The sequence below is a fragment of the Manacus vitellinus genome, unplaced genomic scaffold (assembly GCF_001715985.3).
Source record: "Manacus vitellinus isolate BGI_N305 unplaced genomic scaffold, ASM171598v3 scaffold_14_pilon, whole genome shotgun sequence".
Taxonomy (NCBI): domain Eukaryota; kingdom Metazoa; phylum Chordata; class Aves; order Passeriformes; family Pipridae; genus Manacus; species Manacus vitellinus.
In genome coordinates this window covers 13,984,082-14,004,760 of record NW_021939063.1, presented here as the reverse complement: position 1 = coordinate 14,004,760, position 20,679 = coordinate 13,984,082, and the positions used below count along the sequence as shown (strand labels likewise).

The following is a 20,679-nucleotide window of genomic DNA, read 5'->3' as shown; positions in this document are numbered from 1 at the left end:
GGGGTAAATTTTTAAACTTAATTTTGTGAATTTTAGGCATACTATTTGGAGAAGCTTTTCCCAAGCTTTCCTGTTTTGAAGGAAGGAACATGAACGGTAACAGTATAAACTGCTGGTCATTCATCCTTGTGACTGTAGGGTTAAAATATATTTGGTGCACATTAAAAGGCCAATATTTATCAGAAGTGGTTTAGTAGTATCTGATTGTTCTTTTCTGATTAAACTTTACAACAATTGTGACAGTAGTAGTGTCAGATGGCTCATGCGCTAAGATCTCTAGACTTTTAAAATATTGCATTTGACAGACTTTGTCAGCTTTTAGTCCAGGAAATGATTAAAGCATCTTGGATGAACGTAGATAAACTTTCTATGATACCATTAGAGTGGAAATGTAATCCCCCTGAGGAAGAAAACCATGGCAACGTTAGTAACGTGGAATTATGTAGAGCACAACTTAGATGGTATAAATAGAATAGTATGGAGAAAAGTGTTTAAATATCTAAAGACTTCAAATATTTGATGCTCTCCCTGTGTTGGTATTTATGGAGAGCTCTGAATTATAAGGCCTGACACATGGGGGTGAAAAAAAAACTTTTGAGTTCGGGGGTATGTGAAACAGGTCCTATATAAGCTTGTGGAATTTCCTCATTGCCATCAATGACAGACTAAATGGGGGCTGTTATTTAATATAGCAATTGTTCCTTGATGTTCTTTGCAAAATTTTTTATCTTTTACCCTAAGCATTATTTTTTTCAAAATGTTCCATGTTATTAAGTCTGGTTCTAAGACCTTCAGTGATTAGCAAAAGGCACTCTTAAGCAATTAAAACTAAATTGAACTAATTCTAGTCCTTTCCACCCCACAGTCAGAATTCATCCATGCTGTTTGCATTGACGCCTGTCCATGTTCCAGCTTACCTTTTCACGTATTGAGATACCCAGATATTTCTGCCAACCTTATCAGCAAAATATTTTTAAAAAAGGCTTTCAGTTTGCTGCGTTTTCCTAAGCTGTTGCTTTACCTGTGAGGATACTGTAATATTGAACTCGACCTCTCTGTCTAGTCTGAGCAAAAGTGGAATGCTTAAGGTCGACCACTGTATGAGGCTCTGGGAAATCTATTATCAGGCAGAACATTTCACACTTCAGTAAACTCCAAATTAATTACATTGATGGTACATGAATACCAAAAGAAAGTGAGCGTAATTAATGCTACTTCAGCAAACATCAGAGGAAATATTAGTGATTTCCAATTGATGATAATGCTAATGTGTTATATTAAAGTATTTTATTAGGAATGGTATTATGCTGAATCTTGAAGTACCTGTCTAATGTGCCAGTTTATTAGTTTAAATATGTTTTTATTGGCAATTTCAGATGATATCAGCATGCAAATATATTTTAATATAGTCTTAGTTACGTGCTGTTCACTTGCAGGACAGTTTAGGTGTGAGGGCAGACAAATCTGAAAACAAACAGGAACATGTGCGAAGAGGTTGGAAGAGAATAGATCTGCTACCTTGCACTTCTGGAGGGCAGACTTTGGCCTCTTTAGGTGACTGGTTTGCATAGTCCCTTGGAAGGCATTCCTGAAGGACCAAGGAGTCCAGAAAGGCTGGACATTCTTAAAGAAGGAAATCTTAAAGGCACAGGAGCTGGCTGTCTCCATGTGCTAAAAAATGAGTGGGTGGGGAAGAGCATCCTGGCTGAACAGAGAGCTTTGGCTGGAACTCAGGGAAATAAAAAAAAAAAAGGGGGAATTTACAACCTCTGGAAGAAAGGGTAGGAAACTCAGGAGGACTACAAGGATGTCATGAGGTTATGCAGGGAGAAAATTGAAGGGCCAAAGTCCAACTAGTACTTAATCTGGCTACTGACATAAAAGACAGTTAAAGAATGTTTCTATAAATACGTTGACAACAAAAAGAAGGGTTAAGGAGAATCTCCGTCCTTTATTGGATGTGAGGGAAAACAGTGACAAAGTATGAGGAAAAGGCTGAGGTACTGAATGTCTTCTTTGACTCAGTCTTTAAGACCAGTTTCTCTAACCCACTGAACTGGAAGAGTGAAGCCCCCATACTCAAATGGGAAATGGTCAACAACCTGCTACCCCACTTAGACACACAGACTATGGGTCCAGATGGGATCCATCCAAGGGTATTGAGGGTACTGGTGGAAGTGCTCACTGAGCCCCTTTCCATTATTTATCAGTAAGTCTGGTTACTGGAGAGGTCCCAGTTAACTAAATATTGGCAGATGTGGTGCCCATCTACAAGAAGAGTTGGAAGGAGGATCTCAGGAACTGCAGGCCTGTCATCCTGACCTTGCTGCCAGGGAAGATTATGGAGTAGATAATCTTGAGTGCCACCGTATGGCACAGGACAACCAGGGGCTCAGGCCCAGGCAAGTGCATCCTGGCCTGTCTCATCAATAGAGCCAGCAGGACCAGGACAGTGACTGACCCCTGCACTCAGTACTGGGGAGGCCATACCTTAAATCCTGTGCCCAGTTTTAGGCCCCTCACGACAAGAAACGTGTTGAGGTGCTGGAGTGTGTCTGGAGAAGAGCAACAGAATTGGAAGGGTCTGGAGCCTCTCTTAAGAGGAGCAACTGAGTGAGCTGGGAGGGTTTAACCTGGAGAAAAGGAGGCTCGGGGGGGTCCTTATTGCACTGTACAACTGAAAGGAGGTTGTAAGCAGGTGGATGTTGGCCTCTTTTCCCAGATAAGTTACAAGATGAGAGGAAATGGCTTCAAGTTGTGCCATGGGGAGATATAGATTTGATATTAGGAAAACTTCTTCACTGAAAGGGCTGTCAAGCACTGGAACAGGCTGCCCAGGGAAGTGGTGGAGTCACCATCCCTGTGGGTATTTAAAAGATGTGTAGATGTGGTTAGTGGTGGGCTGGGCAGTACTGGGTTAATGGTTGGATTTGATGATATCAAAGGTATTTTTACAATCTAAACTATTCTATTATTCTATGTCTTCTAGGGTTTATAGTGCAGCATTAAAAGCTGATGCTACCTCAACACCATCTATAATTCAGTGACATTTACACAAAAATATGCCATTAATGGTATTATGCCTTCTATTGTTTACAATCTGAGCTATAATGAATTCCACCCTGCCTATTGTAGAGTACTGTAAGAGCAGCCACTGTAAAACAAGCTGTCGGCATCCAAAATGCAGTTTCTCACCCAGAAACAATGTAATAAGAAAAATAATTAGATTCTCTGATTAGCAAAACACAGTGAAATTGTATAAGGTGGTTTTGAATTTTTTTGCAGATGTTAGCACTTTATAAATTTGCATTGGAATCTTATTTCAACCACTGCGACTGACTTTCAAGCAACAGTAAGCAGGGTATAGTTAACCACTGAAGCAGAAATTTAGAGTCAATGAGTAATTATTAAGAGCTTTCCAGAATATTAGCTGTTTCAGTTGCTGCAGTGATGGAATAGTCCATTAGATATTTCTGTTTCTGGCAACTCCTGAGAATTGATTCTGATACGAAACAAGGAGCCATTTTGATCAATACTGTAATTACTCTTATTGATGGATTGTTTTACAATGATAGTCATCATTGCAATATGTCTGCTCAGGAGGCATCAAGACTGTCCGCTGCATGTGGTAATGCACCACAAATATCTGATTCAAATCAACACACTATTGAGACTGGGCTGACAAGCGTGAAATTAATTGTTCCACTTCATGTAAGACCTGCATTCTTCTTTTGAGAGAGTAATTTGTTGCTGTGTGTAGCCTGGGAATGGTACAGCTTCGGTGCCATGTTAGGTGTGGCTTTTTTGGTCTTTGTTTTTTCCCTGCAAGATCAGTTCTTTCACCCTTTTAAGCATAAGCAAAGGAATTCGTGACTCAAGGGCTCTGACAAAATTCGTATCCTTTCAGGTTTTCGAGGATGGAATTGCGTGTCTTGGTAAGAGAAAAATAGGCTTTATCATCCAAGCCATTGAAAGGTTTTAAAATATGAGAGTGACACTGAGGCAAGAAAATCCAAAGTCCTCGTATATGAAAGTGTAGCAGAGTGGGATAATGTTTGAAAGCTGGTTGGTTTTTTTTCATCTGAAATGTTGCATCATTGTTAGTTTACTTTTTAAATGGATGTTTATACTGAAAATTATATCTTCAAATTGCTTTGGTGGAATAGGGACTACATGCAGGGAAAGAAAATATTTAGAAACATAAATGGAGATGTACTGTGCCACACCACTATGGTCTATTGATGGCTGGTTGGACAAATGGCTTATTAATGAATGGAAGCTAAATAATGCATTTATTGTGATAATGAAGTGACAGTTATTAGTCCAGTTCCCAAATTGTGTTCCCCTTAATTACTTGTGTGCTTCTACCTTAAGGATGTTAAGTTGCAGTTTTAGGTTTCTTTAATGAACATTCATGATATTAAAATACTTGAACCTTTAGGTCTTTAATTTTATCCCCTTCTGTTTTGTCATTTTCTTCTCTTTTGTCTAAGCTTTTCTCTCTCAAAGAAGAGGCAAGGGTTGTTTATTCCCAACTGGAATGGTGTGTGTGCACCCAAGCATATGTAAGTTTACTGCCTCTGTTTAAATTCTAACAAAATAAATTCATAACTTGGTATGAGTATACTGGTTTGAATGTGGAAAACATAGAATTAACTGTGGAAATCAATGGGCTTTTCTCAGTCTGCTATTCTGTCTCATAGTGTTGGACTTAAATGTTTATGAGGATGATGCTAATATTTCCGTTGGGAACAGCTGAGAATAACCTTCTTGCAGAAGTGAAGAGCCCAGCACAGAGTCCCTGATTTATTTTCATAAATATAAAGGCTCATTTTTCTTCTGCTTATTGAAAAAAAGAGTCCTGTCCTAAAGCCACTATTGTCTCATCAGCACAGGAGACTGTCAGCTTTTTAAGTACTGCTAATGTAGTTGACCTCAGAGGGTTTTTTGTGATGGTAATTTCAGTGCTTTACATTTACACCTTGTGTAAAGTGGTGCTGCTGAGGGGGTTGTACTTCTGAAGTGATTCGTTCATCGTGTTTCAGTGCTACAACTGCTTTCCTATGATCTTCACGGGGAATCTTCCAGTGACAGAACACTACCAACAAGTTTTTTAGTGTACTAAGCGGATGCACAGATGGTTTATTTTTCAAGAATATCACTTAACAAAGACAAATCTTTGCTTCTTGCCTAAAAAAAAGCTGTTCAAGGGCTTATCACACTGATACCAAACCTCATCTATGTCCCGTGTTTCACACTTGTGTCATGCCTTATAGAATCACAGAAAGTTTTGGGTTGGGAGGAACCTTAAAGTTCATCTAGTTCCACCTCTCACTAGACCAGGCTGCTCCAGGCACTGTCCATCCAACCTGCCTTATGCTTTAGTGTGAGCAGTAGCACAGTAACACACAGGGCTGTTCTAATGTCCTAACTACCACAGTTCTTAGGCACTGATAATCTCAGTAGTATCTGCCAACAAACACCACAGATCCTGTGTCTTGCTGAACCCTGTCATCTAGTCTGATGAGCCACTGAGCTCTGCTCTTTGTCTTTCACAGAGGTACATCCACCTCTCTTGCCTTTGTAGTGACTGAGGACACAGTTGGTGCCTGTTGGAAGTCCCTGACTCGGGTTGGGCTGGGCAGTGCTGAGCAGCAATTCCTTGAAATCGTTCTTTGCAATGAACTCCCTGAAATCTACCATTTATCTTTAATTTATCTCTTGGCTAAACACATAACAAAACTCTTTGCTGAAGATACATTTTTGTTGCCCTGGCATAATCTATCAGATACTTCTCTAGGTCAGAAACTCAAAGAACTGCTACTTGCTGACTTTCCAAATATAAGAGATATTTTATTGATCTGTCTACTTCTTAATTACCATAATCCTGTCTGCTTTATTGCTATTATGGGGTGTGATCTGTGATTGCTCAAGTTTATTTTATATAGGGCATCAAATATAATACACCCTCAGTCGCTTATAGTTTTAAGATTGTTTCTACTTGTATTGATTTTTGAGCTTGTTTTATTAAATTGTAGACAGAAGAAATTCAAAAGCTTGCTTGCTTGATAAATGTCTTACAACTTTAGTTTCTTGTAGGAGAGAAATATCAGCCACACAAAGAAGAAAAAGACAATCAAAGTACGTGGTTTGCCTTTAGAGCTGAAAGGAGGGAGAAGTTGCAGGGCAGAATAGCTGCTAGGTAGGACCAAGCACCCTGAAGGACGTTGCTGTTGCCCCAGAGATGTACACAGCAGGTATTTATCTTCAGTCTGGACAGCTTCACCTGAGCCAAAAATTTTCTGGGCAGAGAACACACCCCCTGCTTGAATTTCAAGTAATGATTTCCATGTCTGAATGACAGAAATAAGTTTTCTTCTTGAAATTCTCTGAGGTGCTCACTTTTGGTGGGCCTTGTGTTTGAACAGTGTTCACAGCTACTTTGCTACTTCAAGTTTCTCTGCTGTATAAGGGTTTGTGTGGGTTTGTGTGGGGATGCACCTAGGGCTTTTTTCAGTATTCTTTTAAAAGGAAAAAATTATATTAGTTTATACCTAAACATTGATATGTACAGTTTTAACAAGAACTAGTTATATCTTAATAAGTTAAAATCAAAATTAATTTATACATGGTAAAAAACCCAGAACTTGCTGTTTTCTGAGCTGTGGCAGGCCAATCTATTTACCTTCATGCTGGTTTCTAAAATATAAAATAAAAAAAAATCAAAACCAAACAAAAAAACCCCCAAAACCCTAAAAACCCCACTTCCATTTGTTTAGTGTTTAGAACTGTTTGCTATGTAAAAATTCTGTTATCATTTGTACCTAGTGTTAGTGCAACTACTATCAGAAAAACTACTATGCAAATTCCAACTTTTGGTAGGCTTATCTAGTTGTTGATTCTTATTTTATTTACTAACTTTTCATATCCTTTCTATAGAGAAGACTGTGTGTTTAGGTGCTTAAAATATGATAAGAATGAAAATGTTACATGAAACTGAAATTGTGAGATATGTGGTTTTATTTCTGCACTATCCAGAGCATTCTTCAAATTGATAATTTGAAGAAGAGAGAAACAGTGTCTCTGAGCTTTGCCTGGTGTACCTTGACTTCTTTTTCTCTTACACTGTAATACTGCATCTGAAGTCCATTTTGCACTTTGATACATAGTGGAAGGTCACTCTTCTTGTGTTGCAAACTGCCTACTCGGAGCAAGTTGCTTTAAAAAAATAAAGGCAGGAAGCAGCTATAAAGAAAAACACACTGCTGAATATTACTGAGTGGCAAATTCTTGGGCAGAGGGAGTTTTATGGCTATTGACACCCTGGATCTGGTACAGTTATGAAACTTGAGCGTTATTGAAACTGAACCTAATGCTGCCTTCTGTACCAGAAACTTGTCTCCATTCCCAACAGACATATTTGAAGTAGCAAGTGCTCAGTATATAAATACTTTGATTGGATTAATAGATTTGAGGATTAAGTTTGTCTGTTTCAGAATTGGAAATCACTTTTTCTGAAAAACTCACATGCCTGCATTTGTATGCTAGTTTTCAGAAATTCTCATTTCTTTCCTTATTTATACTTTAATCCTGGATAATATAAATGTAGGCATGTATAATGCATTGTGTGATTAAAACTTGTTAGAAAAATGGATAAAAATTCTGCCTTCATTCCCTTGAGTCAGCGGTCCTAAACCTGTCTCTCAGAGGTACTGGTTATTCATCTGACTTGGGCACAAAATACCCACTGTCAACTGAGAATTGTCTGTCTGCCTAAAGCTTAGTGCTGTTTTCTCTCTTTCCCTATACCTCTATTCTCTGAGCATTTGGGGAATAAAGCTGAAGCGACTTAATTTTGAAAATCAGACAAGCTGCAGTGCTTGCTGAAATTGGGCATGTTAGAACTATAAAATCTAATGGCCACTGGTGTGTTCTGCTGACATTTGGTCTGTCTACACCAGGAATTTGTTTTGCTCCCTGTTTTGTTCCAGGGCTCCCTTTTTTGGACTGTCTTTCAGAGCAACCAACTTGTTCTCTAGCAGATGAATTGTGGGGACTAGTTTGCTGCAGGATCCCATCTGGGAGTGCTGTGTACTGAGTGCACTGGGCTGAGACCAAGCCCCCCCACTCAGGAGGTGTCACAGCAGGTCACGTGTGCTCAGGTGTCCCCACACTCTCCAAGCAGTCAGGACACACCCTCAGCTTTATGCCAGAAAATTCCTGGTTTGATTTCCTGAGTCAGAGCTCATAGATTGTAATAACATGTCAGGAGCAAAGGACCTGAGAGCAGGGGTAGCACAACTGCAGGAGGACTTGGCACGTGCCGGGCAGATTGACCAGGTGTGAACAGTCTGTGCTCCACTCCCCACACACTGATCCAGGGATGAGGGCTCCTTGCCTTGGTCTGATCCATCCAGACAGGAAGGATGTAGCTGTCCTGTCCCCATGAGTTCTGCCACCAGCAGACCTGCTTGGAGTGCTGTCAGTACTTCTTTGGATGCAAGACCTGTGTAGGTGGAACAGCTACTGGGGCAGCCACGGGTGAAGTTATTGTGAAGTGGAACCCAATCAGCAGCTGGGGCAGTCTGGAAAGAACAGAAAAGCTCTGTGCCACAGAAGAATCTTGAGATTTTATATAGTTTTATTTTTCTCCTCATAATACAGTTTCCCATTGAACATGCCTGGATTTGTTTGATCTGTGTGTATATGGCTGAAGGTAATGCATATAGTCCACTGTTCTGCTCTATATAATTTGAAAAATCTTTCATCACTTCATGTACTTAGTATCAGAGTTGAAATAATAGTGCAGCAGGTTTTAGTATAGTACTGCATTTAAAATTAGCTCAAAACTGAAACTTCACTATTTCTCTTTTTTTTTTGAGAACATAATGATTTAGTGCATGACATGGATGATTTACACAGGAAATTTGAGAAAATATGTATAAATAAAAAACTAAATGTAGAAATTAATCTTATTGTTCTGTTTTGAAAAGTGGCCATCATGCCTGTGCATAAACTTGTTTCCAACAAAAAAATTTCAATTGACAGATTTATGGAGCAGGCATGGAAACCAAATTGTCATGGTAAAGTATAGTCACTTCTTTGGATCTGGATCAATACTCCACAGAGTAAATATAGATGAGGGCCTATATGCAGATGACTGAAATTTCAAGCTAGAATGTTATGATTCTGTATTTTCACTGGTTTTTCAGGTAGAAGATGGGTTTGGTACACTTTCACACTTGCAGCCCTCAAAATTGCAAGTGAGAGGATTGGAACCACTGTGGCCACGGGAAGTACAGTATCAGTTCCCAAAAAACAATGTATTTTTCACTAGTGATTTGTAATTGTTGAATGAGCTCTTAAAATACTGATAAAACTGATTTTTATATTTTGATTAAATAGAACACCTGTGAAACACAAAATATAGTGAGAGGTTCTTACAGTGCTGTATTTTTAGGTTAATAGACATTGATGATAGCAGTTAGATCAAGGTACTGTTTAGTACCCCTTCAGTCTTAGCAGAAATATTGAATTGTTCTCTAGTTGTAGGATTTTATAGGATAACTGTGTTTTCAAACCTCTTACTTTTCCATAATCTCCAGTAAGTAAAAACTTCATATGGGGGTCGGTTAAATTATAAATGTTTTTTAAGTAAAACAATATCAATTGCTATGCAATACTGTTTGCTGCAGTACCTCTGCAGCATTGAGGCTTCATGTAGACCAGTCACAGCATTTCTTTAGTTCTAGTAGTATTTTGTTCTCTGTATTATATTGCATTTGGATCGTATATAAGTCTTTATTCTTGCTGCTGCTTGAATTACAGATTCCTATATTTCATACTACTTTTACAGTGTTTTGTGCTCTTTATTTCATGCTGTCTATATATGCTTTAATGCTCGAGATCTTTCTGGCAATTGCTTCTCCTGTGAATACTGTTTGCACAAGTAGGAGCTGTGCTGATGTCAGTTTGATCAACTTGGTGAAGGAGGGTTTGCAGGAATTTATCATATGCTGTATGCAATTTTTTTTTAGTTTAAAATGATTTAGAACACTTGCATAGAATGCATTAAGCAATTCCCTCCAGATTTATGGGGGAAAAAGAAACAGCCTAAAAGAAGATTCATCCCCTCCTACCTGAAGTTTTTTTTAGGTTGATTTAAATATATTTTTTGCGTGTCCCTTGCCATCTTCCCCCACATTAGCTTTATGAAATAGGCTAATAAAGCAATGTTTTCTTTCAAGCTGTTTTAGTAACATTAGCTTTACCTTGGTACCTCATTTTCACAGCGTTTTTTGCCTGTGGTTAATGAAAGGTCTGTTAATGTAGTGGCTTGATTTGGTAGACTATGTGAATCTTTTGTCCCTATTTGGTTTGTTTATTTTAACTTCCAAGAAACTGAGTATAGTTAGACATTTTGTATTTCCAAATGGGAACTTGTAGGAGAAGCAAATAGTTTGTGTAGAACTCTCTGTATTATTTTTGGATTGGAGAAATCTGACATACAGGAAAATTGCTTGTGCAGTTAGATTTTGTTGTTTCTCCGTTGGGATGGATTACACACTCGGCTTTAGAACAAAGGAAATGATGATTTATGCAGTACATAATGGTCCAGGGGTAATGAGTGTGTGAGTGCTCATTGTGCAAATGAAATTCAGGGAACCATAATGTATAGAATAAATAGTGACAACTGTGAATTAGAGACCCATAATTCCACTAAGGACTTCTGGGGATGACATAAACTTCAAAGGCAAAGCTTGGGTGGTTTGTGGTTCTCCATCGCTGGAGCCCAGAAGAAGAATTAATTCCTGTTCCAGGTCCTTAATTCCAAATTAATGTAATTTTCTTTTCTTGTTCAACACGTGAACCTCACCTCCTTTACCTTTTTAAGTAGTGTGTCTCTACATCTTTCTGTTATGACATCTGTCCATCTATCCTGCTCTCCAGTGTGTTCTCTTTTTCTTGCAAGCTTATGGACAGGAACAGTAATAGCTTTCATTTCCAAACTATTGCAAACTGACATCTCAGTTGGAATGGTTTTATTGTTGCTTTTTTTAAATGCCCTAAGTTGCTCATCAGCTTAAATTCTTTGACATTGTGTTTGTTAAAAGCTTTCAGCTTGATATGTGCGTGATTTTATGGAGTCTAAATAGAAAATAAGTGTGTTGTGGTTGTAATTACAGTTAATTTATTGTGGAGTTGTGCTGGTTTTAATTAACTAGTGATTGGAAAATATTTTTATGCAATAATTTTTTAAGAATTCTTTGGGGAAAATAAAAATAGGAAATTTATATTGAAAACTGTTTTTTTATTTTTAAGTGATATAAAGTACTTGTGGTGCTTTGTGATACATATTTATCTGATTCTGCAAAGTGGATAACTATTTTTACAAACTGAGTAACAGCTTATGTGCATAAACATTTCATGGCAGATAAACACAATGATTATTTTATGTTTGTTTGAATGCATTGCAGTACTTCAGAATGACAGGTACTGTGTGCTCTTGCTGCATAAAGAGCATTGCTTCTGAGTCTGTGTATATTTTTCTTGCATGTGAATTATGAAAAGTACATTTTATTGCATCTGATTCAAGTTTTACTCAATTCGGTATTCTTTTCACTTTTTAAACACACACACAGAGTATATGTGCTGAAAATATGATAATCTATTTAAAAATGTCTTCTGACTTTATATATTGGTTTTGAAGTTAGGTAAGTTTTTCCAGCAATCAATACAATAAGCCTTTGCCTTTTATGCAGGTACAGTATATGTGATACAAATATTATTACTGGAATGCTATTATCATCAAATCTTTTAGTACTGTGGTTCCTAGGATTTTTGGTGTTTGGGATTCCACGATGCAAACTGAGACTGATGCCAAGGCTTCAGAGCAGAAACTAATTCTTAGTTCTGGAACAAATTGTTCTTGAGGCTAAACTACTGGGGCTTTTCACAGATTTTGTTTCCTTCCTGATTTGCAAGACTAAGCCAAGGAAGCAAGGTGAAGCTGACTATGGAAATATTATTATCCTTGTTTAATACCTTGAGAAGAGAAGCACCGAGTAATTAAGTGACTAATTCAGGGTTATGCAAAACTCTGTGGCAAAACTGGGACTTAAGCCCAGTTCTTTCAAGTCCAAGGTTAATATCTCAACCACTAGACCATTCTTCCTCTGAGAATGTATCTTTCATTATAACCCAGAATTTCACTTGTGCTAATTCTACTGCAAAACCAAAATCCCTTTGACTCAAATTTTCCGTGGGTACTCTCAAGTAACTGCTTCTGCAAAGCCTGTTTGACTATTATTAAGTTTCATTAATTGGTAAAATAACTGATGTCTGAAAACAAGTTTAAGCTTAAATAGTAAGGCTTTTTATGCTTTCTGTGAGTTTTTCATTCCTCTGTCACCTAATATTACAGTAAATTTTATTATTTACTGCAACTGTTGCTCGAAACTAGACAGATTGTGTCTGTCTCAGCAGTATTTGAACTACAAAGCATAGTTTTGCTATATTTCTTCTCTCTCTCAATATATATTTATATGTAAAATGAAAGCTAAATTCTGAAGGAATTAATAATAATGTGACAGTTCAGTGTTCTAAAATTTAAAGCCTCAGTAGAGGCACAGTTGGCATCAGATTTGATTTATATTGTAGCTCTCACTTTAAATGTATCTTATTCAAGACAAAAAAATGAAGCTTCAATATATACTGCCTGACTAGATGTTTTATTATAGAACAAAATGGTGATTTCTTCAAATGAAACTTGTCAAACTACTTGACATAATATGGGATTTTTTTTTTGGACTTCAGTTCTGGAAAAGGGTGGCAAGCCAGGACCAGTAACTGGAAGAACAACAAATAATTAGAAGCGTAAACATGTATGATGCAAATTATTGGGAAAGGAATAGGATATTAAATAAGTCTTAAACATTGTATATCTAATATATGTGCTATTTTAGTAAAAACGTGGGCCATTTATTTATGAGAATATTTTCAAGGGAACTCAATTTTCAGATACAGCTTCAAAGATACCTACTGGGGTAGAAATAAATGTAATGGTCCTTTTGGATATTTATTCATTCTTATTCCATTTGTGCTATATGCTAATACCTGGTCCTTTTAAACTAATTCACAAGATCCTAAGTTCAAACATCTTCAAAAGATCTTGTAAATATTTTAGTGAATGAATGATGTATTTAAAAAGTTTATACATTTTTTTTTCTATACAAGAATATTGAAGAATGTTTAAAATTTCTCCATCAAACTATTCCTGTAACACAGATTTAATTTGTTTTATGAATGAGGAAATGAAGACACAGGAAAGTTAAAATACTTCCATCAGCAGACTGCTGCAGTGCAGGGAAGAGAGCCGCAGTGCTTGGGAGATTTGTGTTGTCTTCCCAATTGTCATTTAGCAAGTGCTTTGTTCTGGCTCTTATTGTACTGTGCAAAAAGGAGGACACATTTATCCTTTGTTGTTGTCCATATATGACCATTAAACCTACCTCCAACTTCTTAAATCGGAAGGGAATTACTACATTATCACAAAAAATATGTAAAAGTTAAGCCCTAATAGTCATGGAATTGTAGATGTTTTTTAACTTTATTGATCCTTTCATATGCTGTTAACTGATATTATTTAGAAATTTATTACTGAAGATTTCCAAGGAAAGCCAGAGATGACCAGCTGATTTTGACCTTTACTCATTTGTTGTTATAAAATTTGTAAAATGTTTCTGCTTGTTAGTGAAATGATTATCTAGAAACAAAGACTTTTTCTGGGCAGGATTATAGCCACTGCATGCTAATTAATGGAACAAAGGGATGAGGATTACAGAAGCAATAACAGTAAACTATCCAGGAGCAGTTGCACTGGGACATTATCTTCCTGTCAGCTGTGCCGTTGTGTGCTTTGGCACTTCTTCTCTTGTCATCCCACAGTAACCAGAGACTGTTATGAGGGCCTCATGGAAATATGCCTCATCCCATCTCTGTGGCTTTTCCAGAAGAAATCCTACCCACTGGGTCAGCAGAACCAGATGGGGAGAAAAAAATAATCTAGTGCTGGTATTCTTAATGGGATGGTAATGGTTCACCAAAAGTGATAAAGGGTGGGTTATTTCTGTAACCACTAATCGTGAAATAAACTGTTTAGGGTGAAATGAATCACTCTTCAAAAATATATAGTGGCAACTTGGGTATCCTCAGTTCTGTTCTGGCAGGAGATCCTAATGTTTGGAGGAGAATATTTTCTCAGCTATAAGGGTCATCACAGAGTTCTAAATCTGGTAACTGGTAGTTACTTTTTCCTGGAAAGCACGACGGTATGGTGAAAGGTTAGTTTGCTGAAGAATGTTTTCACTGCTGGTACCAGACATCAGATATTCTTAGCATGCTTCTGTTTATATATTCTGCATTTTCTTCAATTTCTGCTCCACTGTTTTATTTAGTAATATTTTCTTGTCAAGGCTTCTAGTGGCTTCTTGTGTAGTGTATCCTATTTCACACCTTGTGGCATCTAAGCCCTGGTTTTTAGATTGTTACTTAAGCAATGGGTTCATGCAATTTTCTGTTTGTTGTTTTGGGAATGAGCTTACACATATCACAGATCTTTTTAAAGTGATCATCAAACACTCTTCATTTGAACCAAGAGTATAAAAGGCCTGGGATGTGATTGGAATACTTGCATAAATAAAAGTCAATATTTCCTGATTTTTTTTGTCAAACACAGGATTGACAGAAAAGCTGTAAAATTGACAGGAATCAAATTAACATTATTTAATGTAGGCCATTATTGCTAAATTATCTGATTCACTGCAATAAATGTTCCCTTTTCCTTTGTCTCCTATAAATATATAATTTTATTTTCCTTACTTGCAAGGAGCTATTGATGAAGTGATTGGCAACATTCTCGTGATTTGACTCTTAATCTCCAGTTGGAACAGGAAAATTTGAAGAATGAACCAAAAGCTAATGATGAACATTGCAGTTTTTTGTTTGTTTTAAAGGGTGGGAAACATTCCCTTCTCCACTAAGGCATTGTTCAGCATACATCAGATTAGGGTGTTTTAGAGACATCTAGAGATGTAAGATGGCACCACCACTCAAGCGTAAATAATGCTCAGGAATCGACACAGGCTCTGCAGATATGAATTAATGAAGTGTTGCAGGCAGGCCTGGGCTGTTCCTGTAAAAGGATCTTTTCCATATCCCAGTCTCCTTTGGGCGAGTTTGGCTGTGGATGACACGTAACCTGGTCAGTGGGGCTGCAGTGTTTGTGCAGGGCCCCGTGGGGATAAGCAAATGCTGCTTGTGTATGCCCAGCACCCCAGAGACGGGTCACAGCTGCAGTAGGACTTTTCCCAGTTTGTGGTGATAGATGTCCATGACATTGGGTCTGGAATAGCATCAGTGCCTCGTCTCAGAAGTACTGGTGTACCTGCAGCAGGGATCTGGAAGATGTGCTGAACCTGAAGGAGGTGGTGTGGCTGAGTCTTGCTAACTCGCCCAATCAAATTCGTTTATTTGCTGTTTCAGCATAGTTGGGGGTGAGAGGAAGAGTCTCCTTCAGCTGGTGGCTGGGAATCTTAGGGGTTAGTCCACCTCAGTTCCCTGGCTCAGGAAGATCTTGTGGTCAAACAGCTCATCAGGAGGTTGTTACATTGGCTCAGATGCTCTTGAAACAGCAGCATGACGTGGATCTGGGGGCAAGCCTTCTAGCTAGCCCAGAGTTTAGGATATCTTGGGGGTGCAGTTGCTCAGTTGTACAGTTTTGGGCCTTATTCCTGAAATAAAAATTCATAAGGTATCATGATTTTGAAAGCATGATTTTGAAAGCAACTTCCTTGAAAGCATAGTTGTGTTACTAAAACCAAATGGTTAAAAGGGAAGTATTTTTGAAGGAATTAAAGGCAACCCTTTTTAAAGGGACAGAAGAACAGTCCTTATTTTGTGGCTAAAACGAAACTGTTGATTTGCTTGATGATGCCCAAAAAGAATGGCTGAGAACAAAGCTGGTTTTATTATGCCATAAGATTTTCAATTACCAGAAGCCTTCCCAACTGTGATGGAAAAACAAGCTTTTTCAGAGTTAGGAATTTCTGTGCAAACACTGAAAGTTAATATAAAATAAATCAGTAACTCTATGTAACAGTTTGTGTGCTGATAGTATAAGAAAATTCTAGATTAAGAAAAAACACAGGTAGTGCAACCTACGATTAAAATGGTGCCTGTGAATTGTTTTCAGTCTAGGTTTAAAAAAAATTGTAGGTTGTGTTCTATTGAAGCCTTAAAGATATCTTGCATCTTTTGCCAGTGGCTATTATGCATTCGGGCATCTCAGGAACAAAGAAACGACAGAGAAATGGATGGCCTGGGTTTAACTAAGTAGGTGATGGTACAGATGAGGCCTGATAAGCTTAACACTTCATCTCCGTGCTGCCACTGTGGTTTGCAAGGAGATTAGAACTGTCTGACTGTGAGGAGGGCAAGCTCCACAAATTCACTCATACATGGCAGTTCTGTAATGAGGTGATACTTCATTCCTTAAACTACTGAACTAGAACTGCACAAACAGATGTATGCCTCTGGCAGTGCTGGGCATGCGGCACAGGCTCTGCCACACCTCCAAATGCAAACACAGCGTCCACTCGCCACAGTCATATTTTACTGATGCACAATGTTCTTGGTGCGTTCATAATAATAAAGTACAAGTTACGTTTTTGTGAAAGAAGGAAACCTGCAAGTAAATCCAAGGTGTTTATAATGCAGGGTGAAGTCTGACAAGAATCTCAACAATATCTATAGTTTTCAGTGGGTTAACATGACAAAATGTTGGAAATGGAGAGTATTCTGCCCTTGGTTATGTGCGTTATATTCTTTCACAACAACTCAGAAAGCTCACAAAATGGAGATGTGACCCTACACTGACTGTTTTCCACAGTGAACAGCCCAACGTTGAGCTCAGACTCAGAAGTCACCCTTCCTGTGCTTGGGGGCAGGAGTTTAGCAAAACTAGGGAAGGATGGGAAATGGCCACTGGGACCCTAATTCACATATAGACAGCCCTAAGTGCTGACTTGTTCTGCGTGCTGCAGTAGGACCACTTGTGATTTTAACTTCAGTGTATGTTAATTACTCTGCTGCTTAGAGGCCTCAGTGCAGTTCACCAAGGTCATTGCTTTGTGGTGCTCCTTGTGGAATTTATCAGTAGGTTGGTTGCCTGGCAGTAACCTGTGATTCTGGTGCCTTTGTTTGATGTTCTGAGGTTCAGTGAAATTGTGTATTTTTATTAAGCAGTGAAGTAGGAAGTAGCAGCAGTCTGCTGATGGCACTTTGCTGAACATTGTCATGAGGAATGTATTATAAAAATGGAAACCCTAATTTCAATGTCTTTGTGAAAATGTACTGTTAATTGTAGCAGTTTAAGGTTTACTTTGTTCCAAAATGGTACTTAAAAGAATTCAAACACAATGAATATTAAAATTCTGTTCTTTAGAAAGTAAGAGCACTCTTTAAAACCAGAGGACCAGTAGCTTTATCTTGCTTCCTCTTCTAGAGGCTTGCTTGTCTATGGCCAGTCAATCAGATTAACAGGACCTCCAAATGTTTTTTTATTTCCTAAGAAGGGGATGCCTGTATTAGATGCTGATCTCTTAAACCTGGCTTTTTTTCATTGCAAAAAAACCCCCAAAACATTTAATTAACTAGTAGAGCTGAATCAAAGAAACTAAGCCACAGCATAGGCAAACAGTTTTCAATGCTAAGGCTTTCCATTTTGGTGTATTGAACCACATAAGGCTTAAAACATTTCTATATGTATATTCACTAGTATTTCTGTTGCAGAAATGTAAGTTTAGGCATCAGTCGTTTATACTAATAAACATCCCACCTAGAACAAGATCTTGCATTTAAGAAACAAACTCTCAAATTGTAGTGCTTGAAAATATCAGCCGATATGTGCAAATGCTCCCAAAACACAAGCTGCTTTCTCTGAATATGTGCAAATAAAGTCACATTTTTTGCAGTACTCGAAGCATATGAACAGAAAAGATACAGTAAGGAGATAACAGTATGTGTTCTTTTTCTAATTAACAACTTCTATGTGATTAACGTGTTCTTCTACTTGCTTCCTCTCATGTGTGAAGGGAGCAAAAGTAAATTAATTACCATTAGCCTGAAGGAGAGCACACTGTATTCTTTACGACTTCATAGTATTGATTTGGCTGTTATTCATGGCCTCTATTCTCTGCTATGCAGATTGATGCATCTTTAATTCATAGATACATTATCATTAAGAGTGGTTTATTGACCAAGCAAAACAAAGCTGTTGCTGGGTCCTTTCTAGTGCCAAAGCTCTGGACTTTTTCTGATAAATATATTAGTTTATGCATTCTATTATAGACTCTGGAGTTGAGTAGTTCATTGCTATACACTATGACCATGACCTATGCTAGTGCTATATGTGATATGCTTTTGGTTTTTTTTGAGAGATGAACTCTGTTGTTAATGTAGTGAATTCTTAAATTACAAAAAACTTTCTGGTCCTTTGAGAATCAAAAAAAGCTGATTAAGCATCTCCAGGTTTATGTACATTTGCTACAGCCAACTGCACATAGAAAAAAAGAGTGTGCCCTGCACTTTAACTGGAAATAAATTTGATTCAGATTTAATTTGGGCAAAAGATTTTTCGTTTTTCAAAAACAGCACTAAATTGATGATTTGTTGAAATGTTTCCAATCTGATCAAATACTGACATGTAAATACACAAAAATAAATCTATCTTGGCATGGTAGCCAACTTATTTTGTTGTTTAGTTTGTTGGGTTTTTTTTGAGAGAGGAAAAAAAGACAGGACTATACAAAACTATACGAATTTCTAACAGAGGGTCTGAATCTGATTAATTTTTGACATAGGTTTTGATGAAGGTGATATCATTAGGGAGCTTAATAAAAATGACTTGGATTTTCAGTTTCAGGGGGAAATAAGGACAGAGATTGAGGCTGCTAGACTTCAGTCCTCTCTGCAAAATTTTAAATTGCTCAATCTGTTTATTTACTCTTTGCAGTGATGTTCAGTAATACCTGTGTATGGTATAGCATGGGCATATGATACAAAAACCCCAACAAAACCAAACCAACAAACAAAAAAACCCCCAAACCAAAGCAAGAGCTACAAACAGAGCTCTGGCTGTGATTTTGATGCACAGGGCTTTTCCTTAACTAGATTTCAAGCTTAATTTTTTCAAAGTGTGAGAGAGAAAAAACTGTGGGGGAGAAAAGCACATCAGTACTTCAGATGCCAATCGAAGAACATGTACAACATAGCTAAGTGACCCAAAGAGAAAAGATCTGAGCAAGTTCTGCCATGCAGGGCATTAGTTTATATCATATTACAGTCTTTCAAAGGCAGTTATTAAATATTGGATTAAGTGTGGTTTGGCAGTCAAACTTTAACCCCTTGTTTTTCCTTGTGTGTTTGCTGGTTTGTTTTATGAGGCTTTGAAAGAATTCACGATGAATATACTACTCTCCCTAAAGGTACAGAAAGGCTGGTCATCCTATACTGTTTCTTGTGAAGTTTTATAAGTGACTGGAAATCCCATATAGAAATGAAAAGCATTAGCTGTGTGGCAAAGCCACAAATGTGTTTTCACACTTCCAGGCACTGCCAAATGCTATAATTTGGTTTCCAAATCTTTTTGGTTTTTTTTATAGTTAGCCTGCTGAATTCTTCTCAAGACATCTGCACTCAGACCATGTGCAGGTGGTCTGATTTTCAGAGATGTTGAGAATATTCTGACATTGCTCTCTTTGATGTGACTGAGATTTTGAAAACAAATTATTTTTTCATGTTCAGTGATGAAATGAAGAGTTTGGAGCCTAAATTTAGGTGCCTGAGTTCAGATATTCAGATGTTATGCTTTTTCTCATTCTTTTGAGTCCCCTTTGGTACGTAATATTCTGATACTTATCTAAACCCCTAAATCAATATAAATGCTCTTATCAGGTGCATACAGAAAAGTGCAATGATGAGACAGTACATCAGGGGTCAATGCCATGTCCTTGATAGTGACAAACAATGAAATAAAGCCCATTTAAGAGTTAATGTTGAAGGTCCCACCTAATGCAGAGGGCAAAGGTTTAGAGGTAGTGTCTGCGCAGATGAATGTTAGTGATAGAGAACATTGCAAAATTAAATTGGTCTCCCAAGGAGATGAGATTGCATTTCTTTTCCTGAGGAACAAAAACCATGAACTGTTCTAAATGAGCAGTGCTTTTGAATCTTGTCACAAGACATGGATACTGCCAAGCAAAGGTTTGTCTTGGAAGGCACTTAATTCTTTTTCTGCAGAAAGCTTTCTAGCTTGCTTTGTTGCTCATTTTATTTTATTGCTAATTCAGTGGCAACCATGGAAGGTGGGAAGACAAAGATAATTTTTCTGAGATGGAAAATAAGCATTGTCTAGTAAAAGTAGATAGAAATACTGAAACCCAGAGCAACAACTGGGTGTAAGGCAAGCATTGGTCTGCAGAGGTGGAACAATAAGGAGGGAGAGAGGCACGCAGTGATAAAAGGAGGATAATGAAAAAAAGAACATTATCAAGAAAGTCTGATTGAAAGAATTAGTTTGTGGATGTACCCTGTGATCTTACAGCACAAAGCAAGCTGTCT

The 20,679-nt window shown here is 37.7% G+C and overlaps 1 protein-coding gene across 6 annotated transcripts in view; it reads left to right on the top strand.

Annotated features, from left to right (window-relative positions):
- Positions 1 to 20,679, top strand: part of CACNA2D3 (calcium voltage-gated channel auxiliary subunit alpha2delta 3) — a 403,064-nt gene that overhangs the window by 62,850 nt on the left and 319,535 nt on the right. The window contains exon 1 of one of the 6 annotated variants that reach the window (XM_018068542.1): positions 6,183 to 6,257. The exons of the other annotated variants lie outside the window; for them this stretch is intronic. The gene's annotated coding sequence lies outside the window, so the exon portion shown is untranslated. Of the gene's footprint in view, positions 1 to 6,182; positions 6,258 to 20,679 lie in introns of those variants that run through there. 6 annotated transcript variants of the gene reach the window in all.